This window comes from Pseudorasbora parva, chromosome 2 (assembly GCF_024679245.1).
Source record: "Pseudorasbora parva isolate DD20220531a chromosome 2, ASM2467924v1, whole genome shotgun sequence".
In the NCBI taxonomy this organism is placed as follows: domain Eukaryota; kingdom Metazoa; phylum Chordata; class Actinopteri; order Cypriniformes; family Gobionidae; genus Pseudorasbora; species Pseudorasbora parva.
Window position 1 is genome coordinate 58,743,554 of NC_090173.1, and position 7,833 is coordinate 58,751,386.

The following is a 7,833-nucleotide window of genomic DNA, read 5'->3' on the forward strand; positions in this document are numbered from 1 at the left end:
TCTATATAATAATAATAATAATAATGCGTTCGATTTATATAGCGCTTTTCAAGGCACTCAAAGCGCTTTACATAGAAGGGGGGAATCTCCTCAACCACCACCAATGTGCAGTATCCACCTGGATGATGCGACGGCAGCCATATTGCGCCAGAATGCACACCAGCTGATTGGTGGAGAGGAGACCGAGTGATGAAGCCTATCAGGATTTGGGGATTTTTAGGAGGCCATGAAGGACAGGGGCCAGTGGGCAAATTTGGCCAGGATGCCGGGGTTACACCCCTACTCTTTTTCTGAAGGACATCCTGGGATTTTTAACGATCACAGAGAGTCAGGACCTCGGTTTAACATCTCATCCGAAAGACGGTGCTCTTTTCTCGGTATAGTGTCCCCATCACTATACTGGGGTGTTAGGACACACACAGACCACAGGGTGAGCACCCCCTGCTGGCCTCACTAACACCTCTACCAGCAGCTACCTGGTTTTCCCAGTTGGTCTCCCATCCAGGTACTGACCAGGCTCAGCCCTGCTTAGCTTCAGTGGGAAACCAGTCTTGGGCTACAGGGTGATATGGCTGCTGGTGATATAAAGGTATATAAAAAACTTTGAATTGCCATTGGGTATGAAATGTGCTATACAAATAAACTTGCCTTGCCTTGCCTAATGTGTTGTTCCAAATAAAAATTAAAAAATTTGCGATCTGCCAGGGGACGCCCCGGAGGCCAGCGACTGTCATGTTCAGGTCGTAGGACAGAGGGGAGTTTTTGACGTAAATTTGACACCTTCAAAATATCTTATTTTGTGTTCAGCAGAACAAAGAAACTCATACAGGTTTGAAACAACTTGTGAGTCAATGATGACAATTTTCATTTTTTGCTGAACGATCCCTTTAACAAAACTCCCACAAAACGTGTCCTCCTGTGTCATTGGGAAATATAATTTTTAATCCTCTATGTAGTAGTAGTATTTCAAATGGCCTTACCTTTTTCTGCGCTTCCCTCTTCCCATATTCTCTGCAGAATCTGACTCGGTTTGTACATCTGTGTTCCGTTCATACTCAACTAATTTTGTGCGGGCATTTTCATACATTGCTGTGGGAAACAGACAAATGAGTGCCAATTAGTTTTATTAAGAGCACATTTTAACCAAACAGTGAACTCATCATGTCTGATAATATTGACACATTACTGACTTTTCTCTTGACTGTCAACTTGTATTTTGCCCAGTCAGTGTTCCTCTATGACAGCCTTTGCCAAGTTCATCCTTGCTGGTGGTCAGTAGCATTCATCCTCCTCAGGCCTGATAAACCATTTGGTCGGTATAACTGCCAATCCTTCACCATTTACAAATTCAACTATGGCAAAAGGTAACATGCTAAAAAAAAAAAAAAACATACATAAAAATACATAAATTTGTTTAAAAAAATGACAGGGCTAGCCTGAAGGGTAAGACCTTATACTGATATGCTCGATCGTCGAATGGAAGGTGAAGAAATGGCCTGTGTTGAGGGAGAATTGAGACATGAACGTACGCGTCCTTCAGGTCGATCACTGCAAACCAATCTTGGGGACGGACACATCTGAAGATGCGTTCCTGTGTGAGCATCTTGAATGGCAGCCTGTGAAGGGACCAGTTCAAGAACCGCAGATCCAAGATTGGCCGTAGCCTGCCCCCTTTCTTGGGTACAACAAAGTACGGGCTGTAGAAGATTGTAGTCTTCATATCGGCTAGAGGGACCGGCTCTATCGCGTCCTTGGCCGGTGGGACCGCAATCTCAGCCTGTAGCACAGCAGCATTCTCCTTCGACACGGAGGTGAAGTGAATGTCCCTGAATGCCTCATCCAGAAACACACGGGTGGAATGACTCGAAAAAGATCTTGAAAAAGACGCAGTGTCACACCCGTGTTGCTCTTTTGAGAGGAAACCCTCTTTTAGTTTGCTGAAGCACCCAGGAAAAACTGCGGCAAAAACGCAGGAAATAGTGCAGCCTGGGTTTTGCACTCACTGTGTTTTGCTGTAAAAACAGAAGTTTGGGTTTGGCAGTGGTGAGCTCACGGTCTCGCTGTTTTGTGCTGTCATGCCAACACAACGTCTCTCTCTTCTTTATCTGTCTGTCTGCTGATAAAGTGCTGTAGTGTAGTCTTCGACCTGAACGCCGTTCGGCTCCAAAGTTAATGACAATAGTGCGTGGCGATCGCTTACGCTTTATACCTGCTCCGCATAACGGGTTGCGATATGGAAAGCACGCACGCCAATGGCCGTTTAAAGCTGATAGGGGCTCCCAGAAGTGATCCCAATTCCCAATTTGTCGGTGACTTCCGACGTATGTTGAACGTGACCGACTGAAAGGGAACTGATGTTGTCTTTTTTGCTTGCCACCTTCTGTTTCTCATGGATCCACCTGACGAGTTGTTGGACAGGGTTTTGAGGCCGATGGACGAGTTTTTTCAGTTTACCTAAAAATGTCTCAAAGGGAAAAGCTGAAACAGTAGCCAACAGGCCAAATTTCCGTGCATCTTGAGGATCCATGAATGCATGTTATAGCTGACAAATTCAGTGCCATAAATTGCAGCAAAATCTGTTACAAAGAGTTTCAAAATTCAAGCAAAGACCATGGTTTCCTTGCAAAATGTCTAGGTAAATATTGCCTGATAGAAACCAAATATGCTGAACTTACAACCAAAAACTTGCCTGCATTTCAGTGGCCCTTTCAACCAAAGGATATTACTTGCACATTGCCCCCAAGCACACAAGGTGCATATTATCTAACACAAAACTGGTAACTAAATCTATACCCACTTCATTTAGTGGGGATGCTGACAGTTGGTGCTGTTGATAGCCATGCCTACCAAATTGGTCATCTGTCCTGAGCTCTGCTGATATTTCCGGATAAACCACCTTCCCATTAATGTACTGGCGTTTTTGACTGCACCTCTCACACCCATAATAGCCTGTACGTCCTTTGGAGCATTTAAGAAAGGCACGAGCAGGTGCATCACAAATAAAAGCATCTGGTAATGGTACCCTAAAATGTACACCATTGTACACAATACCACTTTGAGAAATGGCTTTCATATCTACAATGAATCCTTGTAAATATTCTTGCACATTTGCGGGTTTGGACCCACCTGAGTACACTCCAATTACAAACAAACTACACCCTGGAATTTCCTTAATCCTACCCAGAATAGGCCACAGACTCATACTAGAGCTACGGAATAAGAGTAATCCATCAATGTTAATTCGAAGTGTGAGAGTATCAGTCACATTCACTTAGTGTCCTAAAGAATTAAGTTCCGCTATGAGAGCATTTTCAATTCCAAATTGGTAGTTGCTTCAATGCATTTAGTTGAGTTAATTGAGTATTTCACAATCTGCTCAGTTAATGAGATTTTTACACACAACAAGGAGAAACCCACCCAAAATAGCGTCGGTTAAACAGGCGTGGGAGGAAATAGCCACAATTGTTTCATCAGCTGGCATCCCCAGGACGTCGCACCAGTGCCGCAAGCGCTACAATGACATCAGAAGACGGGGAAAGTCCAAGCTTGCCAGCATCAATCGGGCACGCCGTGTAACGGGAGGTGGATCTGCCTCTACTCAGGACCTGACGCCAGCACACCACAATGATTTCCGTCATCTCATGTGTTACAATTTTTTTTAATGTAACAATTTATGATTTGCAAAAATAACTGTTGCATCTGTGTAGATTACATGAGCAAAGTGTATGCGTGTTGTGCGCGCTATACATTATGGTCAAGCATGCGCCCTTACAATAGCATAATGAACAACGCGCAACGTGCCACTGACTTTAGACTGGGTTTTTTTCTGGTCCATTATGGCCCCGCCCACCGACTCTACACACGATGTGATTGGCCCGGTAAGAGTTGGGCGATTACAGCTCAGATGTGTATTGAGAGTTGCTAGATGACACTCGTGGGCAGATTAGATTTGCTGCCGCTAGGGTGCGTCTAGATTTCTAGGCTATCAAGTATATTGGGGCCTATTCTTTTTAGCCTGTACATGAATGAACTTCCTGAAGTCTATCCTGAGATTAACCTTCAGATGTACGCCGATTACACTGTGGTTTAAATGGCCGGCAAGGACCCTGCTGGAATCGGCAGTAAGATAACAGTCTAGAGAAAGTGTCAATTTGGCTAAACAGATCCTGTCTGACATTGAATACAAAGTTCACAAAATTTTAAAAGTCACATTAAAAAGCTATCATTAAAAATTAAGGCAAGTATAAATACTTTCAGGATGATCAGAAATTGCTTAACATTTTAAAGTGCATATGTTTTTGTTAAATACAGTGATTTTGTCACCGCTGTCGTACTGCGCCACTGTCTGGTCTCAGACCAACTAAACCACACTAAAGCCTCTTGAACGAGTTTATAATTGTGCTTTTAAAATGTTAGATTATAAAGCCCATACGATTTCATCACTGTTCTATATTTATTAACATAAAATCTTAACCTTTATGCATTTTTGTTATTTTAGCTATATTAAGCTTGTGTTTAAATGTTTGAATAGACTTGCCCCAGAGCTACTTTGTTTTTTTGTAAACAGACAACAAAGTTTTAAATCTACGAGAGTAGACAGTTAGTAAGAGTCTTTATCTCCGCAGGGAGAGAGTTCCATTGGATGGCTCCTTTCACAGAAAAAACTGTGCAAATGAAGAGTCAAGCAATACCCCCAGATTATGCAGTTTTTGAAGGGTTAATCCGAACACCATCGATATTAATGAAAATGTCATCACGTTGCAAATATTGTGATTTAGGGCCAATCAACAAGATTTCAGTTTTATCAGTATTTAATTGTAGGAAGCTATCAGTCATTCAGGTTTTAAGTTCCTGAAGGCACGAGTTAACAGAAGCGGAAGGATGAGCTAAGTTGGGTTTAACTGTGAAATAAATCTGAATATCATCAGCATAACTGTGAAAGTAAAGACCATGTCGTCTGACTATCTAATCTAGTGGCAGCACATAAATGAGAAATAAGAGCGGACCAAGTGCAGAACCTTGAGGTACACCATGAGTGATAGTAACGGTACTTGATCGATCTTTACCTATTCTTACAAACTGCTGTCTATCCAATAGATACGAGGTCAACCATTGAAGAGCAGCACCAGTGATGCCTATCGCAGATAGTCGGGAAAGGAGCGTGGAGATCGAGCAGAACAAGTACACTGTGTGCACCAGAATCAGAAATCAGGAGGAGATCGTTTAGCACTTTTAAAAGAGCTGTTAGAGACGAAAACCCGTTTGAAGTGGTTCAAAAAGATTATTTTGCTCTAGATGAGAGTGCAGTTGTACTATGACGATCTTCTCAAGAAATTTGGCACTGAACGGGAGGTTAGATATTGGTCTGTAATTGTTCTGAATGGTGTTATCAAGGATGATTGAAAACAACAACAATAAAACAGACAAACAAAAAAAAAGTTTATTAACAAAAGTTACCTTGTGCTTGCCTCCGCTATCGTCCTGTCAATCATCTCGCTCGGTGATAAAGTTATGACCGTTGCGTATTTACACTGGACTGAACATTTATTGGTCTGTGCTTCACATCCGCTCTTCGGTGTCTTGCGCAGCATCACCACACATATTTAGGCTAACTCCACACATCTGAATAAATCAGGCTGGGTGCAGATTAATTTGTAATATTTCTGATATAATTTTTTCTGTGAGACACGTTAAGTTGCACAGAGGAAAGCCCAATCTAGGACCTGCCATGTACAGTGGGGATCGAAAGTTTGGGCACCCCAGGTACATTTTTTTATTAATGTGCATAAAGACGGCAAGAAAAGATGGAAAAATCTCCAAAAGGCATCAAATGACAGATTAGACATTCTTATAATAAGTCAAAAAAACTTAGATTTTATTTCCATCACTTTCAAACTAACAGAAAACAAAAAAATGGTGTCTGCAAAAAAAAGTTTGGGCACCCTGCAGAGTTAATCATTTGTACTGCCCACTTTGGCAAGTATCACGGCTAGCTACAATAAGCGTTTACAAGCTAAGAGTCTTTCAATTCCTGTTCGAGGTATCTTTGACCATTATTCCTTACAAAAGTCTTCCAGTTCTTTGAGATTTCTGGGCTGTCTGTCACGCACTGCTCTTTTAAGGTCTATCCATAGATTTTAAATTATGTTGAAGGCCATGGCAAAACCTTTAGTTTATGCCTCTTGATGTAATCCACCGTTGATTTTAGAGGTGTGTTTAGGATCATTATCCATTTGTAGAAGCCATCCTCTCTTTAACTTCAGCTTTTCACAGATGGCATCAAGTTAGCATTTTTTTTTACTGAAATTTTATTTAATCCATTTTTCCTTCTACTCGTGAAATGTTCCCTGTTCCAATGGCTGCAATACAACCCCAAAACATGATCGATCCACCCCCATGCTTAAAGGGGGTGGGGGGTGAAATGCTGTTTCATGCATCCTGAGCTTTTTCCACTGTTAAAGACTTGGATTCCCATCCTAAACATAGACAAAGTTTCAAAAACTAATGTTGGATGTTTGATGGAGTATTTCTGTGTCAAAAATACTCCTTCAGGTTTCTCACAAGTTTCGGAGAGTTTTTTTTTTAGTATGGGTCGACTTGACGTTACTAGAGCGGAAGGTCCTTGTATGGGCCGTACGGGCTCTTCTCCCGGTAGGGTGCGCGCGCGCGAGACTAGAGCGAGAGAGGAAATGCACGCCCGTAAACACACTCTCAGGTGCAGATCCAGTCGCCCGTGAACACTTATGTCGGTTATAGTCCGCTCCACTTTATTCCTATGGGTGACATCAAGCGACTTCAATGCTTCAGCACAGCATTCTGGGAAGGCAGCGCTGCATTTGAACCGATTTGAACGCAGAAATGACGGGAAGCTTCACAACATCGCTTCAGTTGCGTCGCAAAGTGGATCTCCACACTCCAAGAAGTGTGTTTTTGACGGAGCGGTCGCAGCGATAAAGGTTCGGTCCCGCTTTGGAAGCAGCTGGTGAGTAAAACTGCTTCAAATGTCTGTGCTATTGGCTACCGTCGCGTGAGTAAACATCAGTAAACGACACGATCGCGTGCTTCGTCATTCAAATGCGCTAACAGGCACTCCATTGTTTTCTGTATAACGTTACACTAGTCTGACGTGCAAAACCGTTTTGCTTGCTACTGCTAAGGTTTAGTCGCATACAATAGTCCATAAACCGAATCATGTCCTCATAAACTGCGAGTAAAGACACACAAATGTTGACAGGCCACTAAATACAGTCCATACCACAGAGACGGACGTCCTGCTGCTGCTGTTTCTCCTGTTCAATTTATTTCAGCCTCCGAATGATTCTGGATCATATCTATTAGCTGAAATCGATAGCCATGAGTTTCTCCACGCTTGAGGATGTCACCGCTTTGCGCGATCGTCATTCTTTAGCTCCGCCCACACGATACGCCTCCAGGCGCTCGGTTTTTTCGGAAAGACTCGGTACAGCCCATATTTCTTTTATAAATATAATAAAACCAAAGACTTTTCGGAGATATGAAGGATGCAATACTACTCTATAGGTACTCAAGATTGACATGAGAGTCCCCCCCCCCCCCACACACACACACATGGGATATACCACATATGTCTCCAACCTCACGCTGAAATGTGCCAGTAGCTAAAAATCCAAGGGTGGTCAGGAATTGGATGTACACGGGAATGGCTTTCGTGCGATTTGTTTCTCTCTCCAACACTGGTCCTAAATCACGACACAAATCCAGCAGTACATTTTTGGGAAAGCGGTACCCATGTCCCTTCTCCCATGGCACTTCTCGTAAAAGAGTAGGGGTGTAACCCTGGTGTCCTGGCCAAAT

The 7,833-nt window shown here is 42.8% G+C and overlaps 1 pseudogene; it reads right to left on the reverse strand.

Annotated features, from left to right (window-relative positions):
- Positions 1-463: 463 nt before the first annotated feature.
- LOC137056817 (5S ribosomal RNA) lies at positions 464-580 on the reverse strand (annotated as a pseudogene).
- Between the last annotated feature and the right edge of the window lie 7,253 nt (positions 581-7,833).